This window comes from Rhagoletis zephyria, unplaced genomic scaffold (genome assembly GCF_001687245.7).
Source record: "Rhagoletis zephyria isolate East Lansing unplaced genomic scaffold, Rhagoletis_zephyria_1.1 Rzeph_scaffold_06277, whole genome shotgun sequence".
NCBI classification, from domain to species: domain Eukaryota; kingdom Metazoa; phylum Arthropoda; class Insecta; order Diptera; family Tephritidae; genus Rhagoletis; species Rhagoletis zephyria.
In genome coordinates, this window is record NW_016163360.1 from 1,463 (window position 1) to 19,420 (window position 17,958).

The 17,958-nt window shown below is 34.6% G+C and overlaps 1 long non-coding RNA gene across 2 annotated transcripts; it reads left to right on the plus strand.

The window, feature by feature from the left end:
- The first annotated feature begins 4,202 nt into the window (after window positions 1-4,202).
- Window positions 4,203-6,043, plus strand: LOC108373018 (uncharacterized). 2 transcript variants are annotated; one of them, XR_001848919.1, is made up of 4 exons: window positions 4,203-4,438; window positions 4,673-4,803; window positions 4,876-5,003; window positions 5,066-6,043. It is a non-coding gene; the product is annotated as an uncharacterized LOC108373018 (long non-coding RNA). The 2 variants fall into 2 exon arrangements; XR_001848918.1 differs by having other exon boundaries at window positions 4,361-4,803.
- The last annotated feature ends 11,915 nt before the right edge of the window (window positions 6,044-17,958 follow it).

Below are 17,958 nucleotides of genomic sequence, written 5' to 3' on the forward strand. Positions count from 1 at the left end.
ATATCAAAATATATATACACGTATTCCAAGTCCTTAAGATGGGTTAAATTATGTCTTTTTCTTCAAAATGTTTGGCTTTCTTACAAATTATGAGATGGATACGTAAAAAAAGAAAATTGGATACATTTGGATACATTTTTGGGTTGGTCGGTGATACATTTTCTTGGGACGGCGCGGCAACACTGCCACTGACGTATACTAATCAGTGTTGCCGCGCATAATTTTTAGTGGTAGCCAAATTCCTTTAATAAAAGGGCTAAAAAAGAGCTAAAAAAAGTCGTTGTGGCTAAAAATGGAAGCTAAAATGGTTTACCCACATATACATATATAAGTATAAATTTTCAATAAGTAATGGTATATAAAAACAATGAACTTTGGAAAAAAAGCTAATATTTTATCCAGCCAAAAACCTTTTTGTATAAAAGGGGAAATATACGACACCAGCTTGCTGGTTCCATCAAGTGATTGTACCATCAGGCTCGAAGCATATAACTTACCAGCATGCTGGTACAATATTTATTTCTTTACAAACGAGGTCGAGGAAAGATCGAAATGATTAGAGCCGAAATTTCATAATTTTTCTAGCATTTTGTTAAACATTGTTTTTTTTGTAATGCACAACTGCAATATCGTGAACGTTATCTTCCACAAACACGGCTTTGACTCATATAGAGCAAGAAATTTCCGCCAAAAAATACTTTTTACTTAGAAAATTGAGCTAATTTCACCACTAACGACACCAGCATGCTGGTACAATCACACCACAAGAACATACACGGTCAATCGACTTGATGGGTAATTTAACAAATTTAGCATATTCAGGGCCGTGAACTTATCTATTTTAAACTATAGTTAAATCGTTAACAGAACATACAATATATATATGTATATATATCTGTCTTTCTTAGTTTAAAAATTCATCTCTTACATAAATGCAAAAAAAACAAGCTAAGCATATATAACTTTTTCATGCCAAGTATGACTAAATTCTAAAAAGGGCTAAAAGAAGGGCTAGGGGCAATTTTAAATTTATGTGGCCAAAAGGATGTGGTAGCTAAATCTAGCCACCAAAGGGCTAAAGCGGCAACACTGATACTAATATACCGCCCGTATGTCTACTATGCGAATTACAACGAACAAGTTTGTAAGTTTTTATCTGTAACTCTTGGATGTGGCTTCTGAATTTCTATTAAAAACTCTAGCTCACAATTATTAGCGATGATACTATTAATGTTTAAATAAATACAATTTAGATTATTTATTTTTGACCGACTTCCAAAAAAGGAGGAGGTTATCAGTTCCTAGGAATATTTTTTTTTTTTGTATGTTACCGCATAACTTTGGACCACGTTAACCGATTAAGATAATTATTTTTGCACCGGAAAGGTAGTGTCTCAGAGGTGGTCCCATACTAATCTGGTTAAGATCCGATATGTGGATCATGAAATATATATATATATATTTTTTTTTTTATGTGAGAGTTGAAGTCGGTTTTTTTTTGCTAAAAATTACTTGTTCGTTGCTAGAATCGCATTTTACTTTGAGTGTTAGCATGTTTTTTATATGCTGGATAATCTATACTGAAAGCATAATGATTTACATCGACTTCAATAACTTTTTTCTTAACCAATTCGCTACAGTTTACGCATTTAACGATAGTTGAGGTACACTCTTTGCTATCGTGATTTCCAGCACAATTGCTACATGCTATTTTATTGGTACATTCAATCGCTTTGTGCTTATATCCCAGACATTTATAGCATCTTAATACATTTAGATGTTCGTAAACAACGCAAGTGTCCCTCTCGATATTAATTCTTTTTTGTTTCAGTACATTTTCATAAGTGACTGCATCAGTTTCTACTAATGTAATATAGCTTTCCTCCCTACGATTTGTATTATCATACATCTTTAAAACTTTGAACTCTTTTCCAGAGCACACATCGTTCTGCTTGGTTAAGCATTCTACGAGACGATCATTTCCAATTTTTTCAGTTAAACCAACTATTTTAAGTATCTTTTTTATCTCATTTTTCTCTCTTGTTTTCTGTGCTTCGTATTCATTTCCAATGCCCTCTCTTATTTTTTGTTTCTTTCACTTTCATTACAAGGCCGTCCGTAGGCTCTACTACTTTTTTTAGGGCTTCCTTTGTTTCCTTAGCTTTTTTGCTTTTATTTTTCGGTTTAATAACAATTTTACTTGCGCTCTCCGTAACCTTGGTAATTTGAGCATATGACATTTTCGTATTATTATCATTAGCTACGCGTAAATGCTTTAGCAGCTCATTACTCTTTTGGAATTCTTTAGACACATCACTTATGATCTCATTTTTCATAGCGTTAATTTTTACTTCAATATTATGCTCCAAAAATGAGTTGAAATCTGTTATAATGCTACTTTTTATCTGTGAACATTTATTACTAAATATTTGCTCAACTATCTGTTTCACATCAGAAGCTTTCATTTTTGATTGTTCACATTTATTGATTAAATGTTTAATCTCAATAAACTTGGTATTTGTGTCTGACAACGAGCATTGATTACATAACCATTTCAAATTAATATTTTCGGTTATTATTTTTATCTCGTGTCTCTTTATGTTACTGCATTTCACACAAAAATTATAACCACACCCACCAGAACATGATATCATTTCGTCTACTTGAAGCAGTTTCGCAGTACACTTTTTATATTCTGCCGGCATCATGTACAATTTACCATAAGGAGTATGGCAAAAATATACACCCGCAAAAGTAAAAACTATGCAACAATAAAATAATTAAATTAAAATTAAAATATTCTAATTAATCTCCGCGTGGTGGCAGCACTGTTAAGTCAGGTTATCACTTAACTTATGTCCTCACTTTCTTTGTTTTGCCTTTCAACCATGATTCAACAACTACAGGTTGTAGCAATCGTACAAAAACAACATTTACCGTTGGTATGAACTCCTTGTGTCATCACCATCTTTTTTATCTATTCATATTCGTGTGTATATGTATACCCTGCATACCAGGATTTCATAGAATTCTGAAAGGTTTCACAATTTTTTTAAGAATTTTCTTTAAGAAATCGTACAGAAATTTCTTTACTAGTTCTTGTCAACCGCCTCATATGTTTTTCTTTACAGATTTCTAAAAGAATCGTAACAAATTCCCGACACTCTTAAAGATTTCGGGAGCATTTGTTTGCAGGGTATATATATACGTATATGTGTATCTGTACGCGGATATGTAAATATAGCAAAACAGACGATAATTTGACACAAGCGTGCTCATAAGAAGAAGCATAGCTTCTATCGCTATCACCTGTAATTGATGCGCCTTGCCTTTCACCAATAAATCACTGTGGTACTCACAGAGAACGATTATAAGGCGCGCAGTCACCGGCAGAAAAAACACCAAGGCAGAGTAGATAAAACACTTTAGAACAGCCACATGCAAGGCAACAGCTATCCACAACCGCTCCGGCTCGTTTTGTTCAGTTGTACTCAGCGTATAAGCAGCAGTGTTGCCACTTGAGTCTATTTTTAGGTGCAAAAACGCCTACCAAATCAATTACCAAACTACCAAATCTTTGTTCATTATTAAAACGAGATTTCTTGGATGTACAGGGTTTTTAGCTACACGAATTGGCAGTATAATATTGTTTACAGTGCTGGTTAACCATTCATGCCAATCTCTAAGGTTAATCAATACAAATTCGGGCTTTTAAACAAAATAATTAACGTATTGCGTAAAAAAACTTTTGTAAAAATGTGATTACCTTTGAGGTTAATTCAATTCATATCAAACATTTTTAATGTTTAAAAAAACAAAATCAGACATTTTGTGCATTTCAATAAAACAAAATTCCAAATCTTGTTTCAATTTGCATACTCTCACCCTTTTTCTACCAATACACTCACACTTTGCAAATTGCCTATCACCAATTTTTCTTTCAAGACGATAGGCAATTTTTCGTTCAATCTCAACAGATTATCGATAATAGCTTTGGAAAGTGAGTTTTTGTTTCTAGAAAATTGTGTGCTTAGTAAAATTTAGAAAACATAAAGAAAACTTATACATGCGAGTAAAGTGAAAGCAATGTTTTCAACATGTAAACGCAAAGTGAACAAATTTTAATGCTAAGTTCGATTGAATTTTCAAAACATTTTTGCCTACCAAAAGCTTCATCAAACCAACCAAACTACCAAAGGAGAATGAAGCCACCAATTTTGGTCCAATTGGACCACAACGGCAACGCTGATAAGCAGCCGCTTGTTGATGTTCACTTAACTAACGACCGCTCAGCAGCGCAGCGGCTGCGCCGGTAGCAGCGAAGCAAGCCTGGATTTGGGAAAGCAGGCCAGTTGCTGGAATTCTTAGCTCTCCTTCCTTCAGTGCTTCTTTGTCCGCTTCGGTAGACTGTTTGGCTCACAGTAAACCAGTAGAAAAGGTTTTTGTTTTTGTAGCTGTTTCGTGGTGAAATTCCTTTATGGGGGCCAAATTTCCCCACAAGAAATTGAGCGCATGGTTGCTTTTGCATTCCAAAAGAACGAATATTAGAAAACATTGAAAAAAAGTCTGAGATAATACAATTATATTCTACTAGAAATAAACTCGATAGTGTGCGCTAATTAGATAATGTGATAATCATGTTTAAAAACTCTTTACAAGTCTTATTTTTCAGAAATTAATATTGTGGATCAGATTGCTTTGAGCGCTTCTGTTGTTTACCAAGAAAATGCACCCCTGTTGGTTATTATTTCTGTATCGCAAAGCGGTGAGTTTCTATTTCTTGGTAATTCGGTTTGTGAAATGGTAAACAAATTATTGAAATTTATTTATTTGATGTGTTTAACATTTGACTAATGCAATTTTCTGCCTTTTCAGACTATTAATTACAAGCACAGCATCATCAACGGTGATTGCAAGAACTACTGCAATCCCTGCGGTTTTTCCTCTTGGTAAATGCGTTCTGGTCGTGACCAAGGGTGGTCTCCCAATCGGCCGGGAATAAGGTTAGTCATTTTCAATTTTATATCTTTGTTCATCGACATTATATGACATCTCATCATTGCAGGCTATTGTTGCAGAACAAAACGCCACAACCACCGCTGTTGTAAATATGTTCCAGCAGTACTGCCCACCGCCGTCGGAGTAATGATTTCGATAGCTGAACAAACGCCATCTCCTGGGCATTCCCACATACCGACAATAGCTATTATATCACGTGTGAATGCAACTGCGGCTAAATTTGGTTATTAACAGTGCAATAGTGCCATGTCATTGGCAAAAACACTAAGGGATGCTGGCACATAGAGGTTGTAAAGTTTTTGGAATCGATGAACTTACTCGAAGAAGACGATGGTCGAAAACATATGATGAAACATCTTCTGGCGTGCCTTTGACAATCGTTAAGTTAGACGGAGGCTTCACATACGATATTTCACACATGGCTGGAATTCGTTAGCGGACAGAGCACACATTTACAAAATATTTATCGTTCTGCAGAACGTGCATGCATATTCGATTCCGATTTTATGGGTCGATTACGGAGGACAACCGAACTTCAGTTGGTTGGCCAGTGGCTGAAATGGTATTACCGATGGCAACTAGCAACTGAAAGCTGGTAACTGAGTTGCTATATTGGCACAAACTAATCAAGGCTGTCATAGAATCCATCGTAGTCCGATTTTCCGTGAAATCTACGAAAATGCTATTAAATTCGAGTAGCTACGAACGCAGTGCTTGCTTTGAATACACACGTTCATAGCAGTTCAGATTCAGTGATCGCTTTTTTTAGATTTTATGAAAAATCGGACTACGATGGATTCCGCCACCAATATATTTTCTCCTTTGACAAGATGTTGGAGAATCGCGGCAGCACAGCCCTATACCTACCCTATGCTCTTACGCGCATATGCTAAATTTCTCGCACCTAGCTAAAGTGCTTGACAAAGGCAGAAGGCTTATCTTTAACATTATAACTTAAAGTAAAAGAGTTAAAGATATGCAATAAAAGAATACAACAGAACCAAAAAATCTCAAAACTATTAAACATAAAAAATTGCACGAATAAAATTCATAATTTAAAATAAAATAAAATATCGCAATTGTTTTTTATATGTACATACATATTTACAAAATGAATCTTAAAGCACCCACAGTAAGTCCTAAACATATAAACGACTAATAAGAAAAATAATAAATAACAGTAATGTGAACAAGTATGTCGAGAAATCTAAATAGTAGCTAAACTGTATCTGAATAATAACAAGTAATTTTGAGCAAAAAATACAACCGACCTTAATGCTCATTCAGGTCGTTCTGGTTACGTAGATCCGACTGTTCTCCCTTTTTTTAAAAAGGTTAAAAAATGAATACGTATTCTACAGAAATCAAGATACATATTTAAGGACTTTAAGTAAAAATAAACAAAGGAAAACTTGTTCGTGATATCTCGAGGTGTATCCATGATACAAAAATCTGAAGGTAAACCCGCTGAGAGGCAGCCTGAACATTTTTGAAGTTTGCTAACATTACAAAAATGTTTTCAAATTTCCAATCTCACAAATACATAAATAATAAATAAAATTTCAATATTTTCATCTATTTGTTTTTTGTTTTACTTTTATTTGGCATTTGAGTTGCTCTCAAAATTTCAATTTTATAAAACATGATAAAAACATTACAAGGTAAATTCATTCCCTCAATTCGTCGGCCATGATTTTGTTCTGACGTTTGCCAACATTTTAAAATCATATAAAATTGAAAATAAAAAAATTAAATTGTTCACAATTGTTGTTGTTTGAGATTGAAAATGAGAATGTGTGTGTGAGTTTGAGTTTTGATTTTAAAATTATATTGTTGGCAAACGTCAGACTGCCTCTCAATGGTTTTACCTTGTTATGTTTTTATCATGTTATAAAATAGACAAACTTCAAAAAATAAATGATGGCCGACGAATTGAGCAAGCGCTTTTACCTTTAAATATTTGTATCATGGGTGTTTTAAACAAGGTGTTATTGACAACTCAGTGCGGCTCTCTTAATATTATGTAAAAAATATAAACAAACGATTCAAAATGCATAAACATTTTTTTCAATTTGACTATAGGATGGTTCTTCTGAGAGCAATATCAAATTCAATCACACTTTGTTAAATACATTTTGATCTCTACCAAATATACTTCCTCTGTAAATATTCTATGAAGTGTTCCATAATTTGCTCCGAGCGCGTTCACTGTTGATCATTTGATTTAAATAGTTTGTCATACAATTAATACTATAGTTTGATCGGAGTTAATATATTCTTCAGTAATTAATTATATTATATTAAAACATAAGCTTATAAGAAATTTTTTAGTCTTAACATGCATATTTTATATCGTGTTCCAAAATTCGCTCCGAGCGCGTTCACTATTGATCTTTTGATTCAAATATTGTTTGTCAAGCATTCAGTAGTGAAGTTTGATCGGAGTTTATATATTCTTCAGTAATTAATCATAATACATTGAAATATAAACGTATAATATGGTAGAAAGTTAGAAATTATTTAGTCTTAATATGCATAATTCGCTCCGTGTTCCAAAATTCACTCCGAGTGCGTTCACTATTGATCATTTGATTTAAATAATTATTTGTCAAGCATTCAGTACTATAGTTTGATCGGAATATATATATTCTTAAATAATTGATCACATCTTATTAAAATATAAACCTTTAATAGGGTACAAATTGTGAAATTATTTGGCTTTAACATGTATAGTCGGCCAGAGACAATTGCAGAAAACTGCAACTACTCGTGAAAACTTACAATAAAAACAATGTAGATGAAAGTAATAAATTTTATTATTAAAATTAGATCCATATATAACACACTTTACATCATTTATTTGAAGTAAATCGTAATATATTTTTACATATAAGATAGTTTCCATTTAACTCATAAGGTACATATTTCACAACATATATTTTTAAGATCATTTCGAATTGCAAAAATAGCGCTAATTAGTTGGATTGAAGTATAAAATATTTTATTACCATCATGTTTACTTATAAACATAACAATATTTCTCTCGCCATTTATCCGATGTTAAAATTTTTCACCACATTATTTTGCTGCACAGCACCCTGAATGCGGCAAAATAGTTGCTCGCAACCCTCAAGTCCTTTATGGGGACCAAATTAACAGCCACAACAACAAAAACCTTTTCAACTGGTATACTGTGGTTTGGCTGCTTATTTGCGTTTCGGAGGAACGTTTATTTGCGTTTCGAATGCTTAAAATTTACTTTTTCATTTAATAAAACGCGAGCGAAATGTATGCGACCGTTCCGTTTGACTAATATTCGAATAAAAAAAAAAAAAAAATTTCCCAATTATCCGAAATTTTCCAAGCTTTCGTCGAAAATAAATCAAAATTTTCGCGTTCTTCCGGATTTTTCAGAGTTTTCCACTTTGAATTTTCTATTTTTCCATTCGAATGCCATTCCGAAGTAATTGCACACAAAATTCCATACAAAAAATCAATTTTCGATTTTTCCTATTTCCCGACTTTCCCGGAGGGGTTTCCCAAAACCCTTAAAAAAATTTTAGCCAAATCGGCCCAACCGTTTTCAATTGATGAATTACTATACATTTTTCACACCATTTTTATATGTACATATATAAAGATTTCAAATGGAGATAAACATTTTCTGCCAAAAAAATTGATTCTCTTGAAATAAAAACCTCTTGATGAGGGATACATTAAAAAGACGAAATACAAAATTGCAGTTAAAGGGAACCGAGAGCCACGACGATAAACTTAACACAAATAACTTGGGGAAATGCTAAGCTACAAAATCAAAAAAATAAATAAATAATAATAATAAAAAGGTTGACTCAGCCAAAATCTTGCCAGAGGTGTAATTTTTAAATGCCTTTGAAAAAATATATTTCATGAAAAAAATTTCAAAATGTGTATGTAGAATTTTAATCAAAGAAAAGGGGCAAAAGTCGCATGCTTTTTAAGAAAAGTCTCAAAATAAGCCTATTTTTAAAAAGTCAGTGTCAGGGGGCATCGATTTCCAAAAGTGTAAATCTGGCACTTTAGCGGCACAACGGTACCACTGAAGACAGTTCTTATTATAAAAAGGGTATTGAACTTATTGAGTTTCGCTGGAAAAAGTGTATAGAGCTGAAAGGAGATTACGTTTAAAAATAAATATATTTTTCCCCAAAATATTTGTGTTTTCTTTGTTAGGCCGGGTACTTCTGGGACCACCCCCGTATGATAGACAAAACAACTTACTTTTTTTCCTTAATAATTTTTAAGACTGCAAAGCAATGCTTTGTGAGCGCGACATAGTAAGAAAAAAAGAGAAGTTGAAAATGTTTATCAAATCGCACATGGGCTTGTTAAGCCTTCGTTTTCGATAAAGAAACGGTAAACTTAGCTAACTAAGTACATTATTCGAAAAGTTCTTATTTGAAAAGCAAAAGAAATTGGCTGTGCAATGGTTATCAAATCGACTTATCCAAAAAAATTGTCAGTTATTGTCAGATAAGTGATAAGCCGTTGGTGCAATTGGGCCCTGGTTTTGAGAAAAAAGTTTGCGAAAGCGGGTTCGTCAGCTGAGCGTTTGTTTACATCACAAGCACCACTATTTTACACATTTATTTAAGTAAAGAAGAGTTAATTCAACTTGACAACACATTTTAAAGCATTTGAAATGTATCATTTTACATAAATTGTGCGTTTAAAGTGGCTGACAATATTTTTGGCTAATTTTGGTTTTCGTTGCTTTCTTTGCTTTGTTTACTTTTCGCCCGTTTTCCAGTGAAACAAGGTGGCGTAAAACCCGCTCAAAAAGTCGACTTTTTCACTCTCTTGTTATTACGTGATCATGTGTCTTTCGTTCATGTTTTCCTCCCAAGTCTCTCCGAAACACTTCACTTTTGGCGTGTTTTCACTTCGCTCGAAAATTAGCAAACGGCAGGACTGGTGGTCACCATCAGAAATGGGCACTTTTGCCCGTATGGGCTTTTTTGCCCAGTTTTGCAAGTTTCAAGTGTCTGTAAAATAGCAGTGATTTTTGAAAATTTTTTTGGTGATGGTGCTGCGCATTTTCTCTCATACAAAGTATGCTCGACAAAATTTTTATATGGAATAAAATGCGCAGCACCGTCAATAAAAAATTAAAACATTTCAAAAATCAGGGCTAGATTAGAGTCTCTTGAAACTTGCACTTTATTACACTATAATTGAATGGGCTACAAAACTGCATATCTGAAATTCTAAAAACATTATTAACTTATTCACTGCATGTCATTAGGATGGCGCACTCCCATGTTGACCTTTTTTAAGAACTGTTTCCAGCTCTCAAGAAAAACGAAAAAATCATATAGAATGCTGGCAAGATATGGAAAAGAAATTTTCTTTTACGTTTTAATTTGTAAAAAAATTTTAAATTGCAATTACCCGTAGAATATGCTATATTTTTACAAAAAATGTATATTAAATAAACAAAAGGAAAACTGTAAATACTAAAGATTGAAAGGGCGTGCAATTCAAATGACGAGGAGGGTATATGAGCAGATGTGATCACTACTACAAGTAAACGCGAGCTGAAAGTGTGATTGTGTTAGTGTGCCAATTACCTTTGAATGATTTCGCGTTCACTTTGTTACGTTCTCGCATTTATTCGCATGCGATGCTTACGCTCTTTAATATTACATTTACATTGAGCCCAAATGCGTCATTTGGGCGAGAAACCTCAAATGCGAGGCCAAATCACGCATTTCTCCATACAAATTCACATTTCCAGAATGACGCATTTCGACGCATTTACACAAAATCACGAAACAAATGCGTTCCAATTGCCGTACTATTTTATTGAACGCACTCAGAAACAAAAGTTCCACAAAAGCTTTGGTTTGTCTTTGACATTTGGAATTTTTCAAACACAAAACAAACACAACGAAATAAATAAATCTTTGAAATTTGTGTGTAAAAATTGTTAATTTATACAAGAGCTTTACACATTTTTAGTTTAATCAAAGAATAATTGCCTTTTTGTGTCCAAAAAGCGTTAACAATATAATAAATGTAGTGTTTGTTTACATACATTTTGTTTTTGTCTTCCCTTTTCATTTGATGAGAAGTCAAAGCAAATGCGGATCAAGCAGTGTAAACACCTTCAAATGACTGATTTCAAATCACGCATTTTGGTCCAATGTAAATGTAATATAAGCATGCTTGCTGTCCATGCTTGTATATGTGCAAATTTGAGATCGATATCACTGTTGCCAACTTTGTGCCTTTCGCAATAAATTAAGTGCGTTTAGGGAATTAAAACACGAAATTTTTTTTAGTTTAGCGCTTGTTTCGTTCTTTGGTGCCCTTTTCAAGGCAATTTTATAATAAAAACGTGATTCTATGGTGACATTGTATTTATTTTGCTCATTCATTTATTCAATCCAAACGTACAGAAAACTTCATCCGTTGACTTACACATACATATGTCAGTGTTTGGCCCCTTGGATAATATGCTCCCAGATAATCCAAACGCAATATTTTCACAGTCTCTATCACGGAATTCATAGAATATTCTGCTAATTAGATGGGTGTGCGCATTTGTACAAAAGTAAGCAATTGCATGAAAATAAAGAACATTTTGCAAATTAAATTAATTAACTGCGCATAGTTGGAAATATTTACAAGTGGCATTGCGTGATTACTTAAAATATTTGAACATACAGCTTTATATGCAAAAATACCATTAAATACAGTAACACAAATTTGGTTTTTTTGAGAAAATTGCGCTATTTTCAGTGTTTTGGTGCTTTTTTAAATAAAAAACTTGGCAATACTGATCACTGCTGACCTTCATCGAGTCATGAACCAAAAATACAAGATCACGCGCGCAGGAGAGTAGCCCGTTAGAATCCCATTTAGGAAAAAAGTTTAACGATTTTGACATCAGCCGTTTGTTTACATTTCTTCGTTGTTTAGAATTTGTTGGTGGCTTTTTACTGCAATTTTCTTCATTTTCGCCTGTGACAACGTGTGTAGATAAGATAAAGAATAATTTAACACAACGGCATGATTTATAGAAGAATTTGCATAATAAAAATGATTATTCATGCGTTCAACAATTTCGCGGCTTTCTTCGTTCTCTTCGTTGTTTACTTACAACAAATATGGCGTTGAGATTTCGACAGCTAGAAAATAACTTTTTTCTTTCTTTCCTTCCCGTGTGATCTTGTGTCTTTCGTTCATGTCATCCACGATTGAGAGAATACAATCATTCTTGCATGTCATCGAGTGCTCTTTGCCGGGTTCGGACTCCTAAAATCAAGTTTTCGTAGTAGATGTCCATTTCTTATCTTTATAAAAAACAATTAATTTCTCCACGTGTCACTGTATTCTGGGACTAAATAATGGGCTAAAGCTGCCTTTACAAGGGTCGATTTCTGTAGACTACAAAATCGACTAGTCAAAGCATTTACATTTTACGGTTGATATGTCATTTACACAGGTCGATTTTGGTTGAACGACAAAAATCTACTAGAAAATCGACCCGTGTAAAGGCGCTTATTGCAGCGAGCAATTATCGTTAAAGTTAAAATGCCTTGGTTAAAATTAACAAAAAGTTATTTCGTTCTTTCTTTACCGGGACAATTGTTAGAGCGGTGGGCAACGACGCAATTACAGAACTTAAGACAGAGCAATCTTTTTCGATCGGGTTCAAATCGGGCGATTGTGAGGGCCTATTCCCGAATTCAAGCGTATTTGCAAAGGTGCTGTAGCTCACCAATGTAACAATCGTGTCGATAAAAACGTAAAATATAAATTTTATTTTGCTATTAAAAGCCCCACCTCCTTTCTATTTGAAGAGTAAATTTGTTGATGCAACAAAACGGAGCAGATTTTCAGTTGAGCGGAGTAGAGGACTAGGCATCAAATTATTTCGACAAAACGGAACAAATCTACTCCTATCGGAGGAAAGTACGAGCGATGGTATTGTGTATATGAGAAAAATGTACGCTGTTTGTTTGGTGCACAAAGGCAGTATTACCGCAGCCCACGATGAGAGAATACAAAGGTTGCGCCGATCGCTATTCCTCTCTTAACGAATTTGACAGAATCGTTGTTTGCATGACGTCACACTTGTGCAACTTGTTTACGTTTTCCTTGCAACATTTTTTCTTCTTCTTCCATTTTTGCTCGCGTTTTGGCATTTCTCTCTCGCAATTGCACCAGTGTGACGTCACACAAAAGTTATTCTCAAAAGTCCTCTCTGATCGGCGCAATATTGTATTCTATCATTCTTGACCGCAGCCGTACTGCGATGAACATGATGTCGGTGGAGATATAAATAATTTTTTCGCAACTTTTCATACCCTTCCTCCCGTAAACTGTTTTTCTCTTTCTCCAGCCCGCGCTCGCACTTTCGCTGCTGCGCGGCAAAAAAGTTCCCATGTCTGGTCACCATGATACACAAAAGAAGGTAGTTTCATTACTACTATTTTTTGATTATAAAGCAGATTTTTGACAATTCTCCAGATGAAAAGATTAAGCATGGCTTTGCCACATTGGAATTTTTTTAGCATGGAGATTTTTTATGAAATATTTGGGATTTTTTAGAAGAGAATAATTAATGTACACATATAAAAAATGCCAAGTTGACGTGATCGATAAACAAATTTAAAGGTTTTTATCATATATGTAATACTCCTATATTGGCAGTAGGAGCTAGTACCGTCCGAAAACACTACAGTACAGATATATCAATAAACACGTACGAAAGAAAAGGAACACATACGTTTATAAATAAACATGTACACAACACATATACAAAAACGGCACTCAAATACAAAATTCATTGGCAAAAACGGTACTAGACTGTCTCGCTTTGATTTCGGAATGCTTACACATTGTGAAGTTAGCTTACTGCCAATATAGAAGTATTACATATATGGTTTTTATGAAGCATTTAAAGATCCTTTGAAGAATATCAATTTACAGAGATGAGAAAATAAAATAAAATTCAGTTTTGACAACTTTATTTATTAAAAAGCTATATATGGTAATAAATAATGATTTGTTTTCCTAAGTAATTTTCAGGGTTAGAAAATGCTGTAACTTTTTAATTTAATTTGATTTTGCTGTGCTTTGTCTTCGCCTTGTATGATATCGAAAGCAAAGCAACAGCAATTCAGAAAAAATCAAATGCTTTAACTGCCGTGTTTCTGTGAAATTTCTAAAGCATTCAGAAAGCTAAAAAGCAATTTGCCTATCACTTGGCTGTGATGCATCAAATTGGCCTGTAGTTCTACCGTTGACAAGATACGAAAATATCCATGATCCAACTACGCAAGATCTGACATGATGAAGCAAAAGAAAAAAGTAATTTTCTGGCTGACGTTTGTAATTTCGGCACCATGTTATTTTCTTTGAAAAGTAAATAAAGAATATGAAGACGAAGCGTAAAGAAAAAATGCAACCAATTTATTATTTTTGTACTTGTTTTTGCAACCAATCACCGCGCACTTCATTTTAATTACATTTGCACATTGATTGAAAATCGCTTAAAAATCATTAAAATAAACCATCGACAAAATACACATAAAGAAAGAAGCAAAACAGAAATAGCAAACTTCAAAATTACGAACGTCGCACACTTTTTTCTCAATTGCTATTACAAATCATTGTATAGGCTTACAAGCAAGGCGAATTTATATAAGGTGCTGTTACTAGATCAGCTGATTTTGTGTATGTGTTTCGCCTCACGGCTTCTTATGTCAAATTTAAAAATTTTGTTTGAATTTCCACACACACTCTTACAGATTTTGACAGTTTATGCCGCCAAAGCAAAAACAAAATACATGTAAGTTTTTGTTTTTGTACTCCTGCTATCACCTTATATAAATTCGCCAGGCTTACAAGTATGGAAAGCGCCATTTTGTTTGTTTACATTTGAAAACAGCTGAGATCACCTGATTTTCAATTCTCTCATTCTCCGCACAGAGTTACATTCAATTTTCAGAAAAAACTTTAAAATGTAAATTGAGAAATATTTTAGAAAAATGTATTTTTATTCATTTGAATTGATTAAATAAGAAATTAAAAATGCATGCCGTGTCTTGCATTTCCAATAAAAACGATAGATGTGTATGTTCCAGGCAATAATTTAAAATATTTGTGAAACTTTTCGTTTTGCGCTAAAATACAACAATGTCATTCATTGTCATTGCTTCTGTTTTGAATACCATATTCGTGCCTGCCGGTGGAAAAAATAGGTAAATTTGCATTTAGTTTTAAGAAAACATATAAATTAAAATAAATTTCTTTCCAGAGCAACATACGGACAAGTGAGGTGATAAATTTGTATGATGAATACCGCGGAAAATCTCTTGCATCAAAATTTCTATTCTAATTTGCATTTGAATTATGATATTAACAGGGATGCTTTGGAACGTATTTTTTTAAGACAAATTTTTTATAAATCTTGAGATTGTTGATTTATTTTAGAATTAAAAAAATATAAACTAAAAAAATATATTTAGACTTGAATTATTTAAACTACTTTTATTACAAATTGAAACGATTTTAATGAATATGGTTACCATTAATAGTAGTATGACAGTTAGATATAATGCATATTTGATAAGAAAGAGAGAATACAAGATTGCGCCGTCCTGGCGGCGATGACATATCTGTACAAAAAGTAAACAAAGTCGAATTGGATGTTGAAAGAAAATGTGAGAGTAGCCAATTTTCTTAATAATAAAATTTTCGNTACACACAAGAAGTACTTGTTTCAGCCCCAACTATTTGCTTTGCACCATTTCCGTTGCATCACTTCCGTTGCAACATTTCCGTGTGCAATTTCCGCTGAATTTGCCAATTTACTCCCAACCAACCAACCGCCGCTAAAGAAGTTTCACTTCAAAAAAATTGACTGGATTTTCGGAATCACCGAGCAATTCTACATAAGAATTGGATAGTGGCATCCATAGAACATTTTTGATGTAAACCAGTGTCATCTGCACATAATCATCTCTATTGTTAAACCTGCTGACTTTGCTTCCGCGGATTTTCGAACCTATGTCAGCTTTTCAAAAGCTGATTGGAAAGGCTTCGCGGATGTTACTGAAAGTACCATCACTGCCCTACCCACACCAACCGATGTTCACGTAGGTGAGCGTAATAGGGAATTTACATGATTCAAATAAAAGTTACCTGAATAATCGGCTCATGTGAATTTCCTATAAGTTCACTAGGTTGTCACCGCCGCTGCAGCTCGCTTCATCCCAGCAGGATGTATTTCGGACCCCCGTCCGAATTTTCCTCCTGAAGCGGCTGTCTTAGCCGATGAGCGTGATAACCTTCGCCAGGCCGATGCCGGAAATCCCCGTATCAGGGATCTCAACGCGAATATTCGGCAACTACTGAACGTACATAAGCGGCAGAAGGGGGAAGACCATATGAAGAGCCGTAACTTCGCCTCTGGTGTAAGCAAGCTTTGATCAACCGTAAGGTCATTGTCCAATCCGACACAGCTTGACGACAGAGTCGAAATCTCTTTCGGCGACCACGCCTCGTCGGATCCGGAGCGATGCGCGAGCTATTTTAGCCGGCAGTTCACACTGCATCCTCCGGCGAGCAAAGCCAAGCGTCGAGTGACGAAAGGCTGCACAAACTGCTAACACCTAGTTAGGGATGCAAACGATGCATCGATATTTTTGAAACATCTATAACATCGGTTCAAAATTCGATGTTTGCCATCGATGTTTACAATTTCCTAAAATCGCTAAATTGACGATACATCGATGCCAGTTTCAACGATGTTTTAATATCGATTTAATTGTGACTCAGACAGACATGACATGTGACAGACTTGAATTCAACTTACCCATTATGCTCCTAAAATTTTTTGACTAGCAATGAATTTTATTACTTATTCTTTTTGGTGGAACATTCAGAAATTCCGAGTTTCCTCGTATATTTCGATATTAAAAATGCTTACTTAATCATTAAAAACGACCGGGTTCCCGTTGAAATTTCAACGAAATTGGGCCTTGGAACTTTAGGCTCAGCGAACTTACTACGGTATGCATTTTTATTCTATTTATAGGAAGGGTAGAAGAATGGTAAATAAATATAGGGAAATCCATCATATGAAAGTGTTTTTCTAATTGAATTACAGAGATTTGGAATCGAAAGGTTTTCAATTCTCCTTTTAATTTGACTGCAACCTAACAAATTGTGAAACATCGGAAACCATCGATATATCGATGTTTTTCTGGCGATATATTTCAGCATCGATGTTCATTTCTCCGGTGCATCGAAACATCGATGTATCGATGTTACCCCCCAACATTTGCATCCCTACACCTAGTGCGCCTCCTGTTTTCACTAGCGGCGAATTGAGGGTAGCCAGCGGGAAGATGAAAGCTTCCAAAGCCGGAAACGACGGAATTTACATGCTGATGCTGAAAAATTTTGGTCCTGCGGGAGTAGATTACTTAACCGAAGTACTCAATGTGTCTATGGCCACTCTCATCATTCCAGACATCTGAAAGTAGGGAGGGTGGTCCCACTGCTTAAACCGGGGAAACCGTCCACAAAAGAGAGTCCCATTGTCCGATTACTCTCCTTTCCCCGGTAGCGAATACACTAGATGCCCTTCTACTCCCGCATTACAGAAACCACCTAACCCTAGCGAGGCATCAACATGAGCTCCGTAAAGTGAACAGCACAACAACAACACTGAACCCCATAAAAACCGAGATAAGTCATGATCTACAAAATCCTCAGCCACACTATTTAACACCTGATCGAAGGAGGTCAGACTGCAACTGGGTGTTCACGTCGATGACGAACCCATTCCGATGGTGAACATTCCGAAAACCTTCGGAATAACCTTCGACAGTCTGCTCTCCTTCTCGGCGCATACAACCGCAATTGTCAATAAAGTACAAA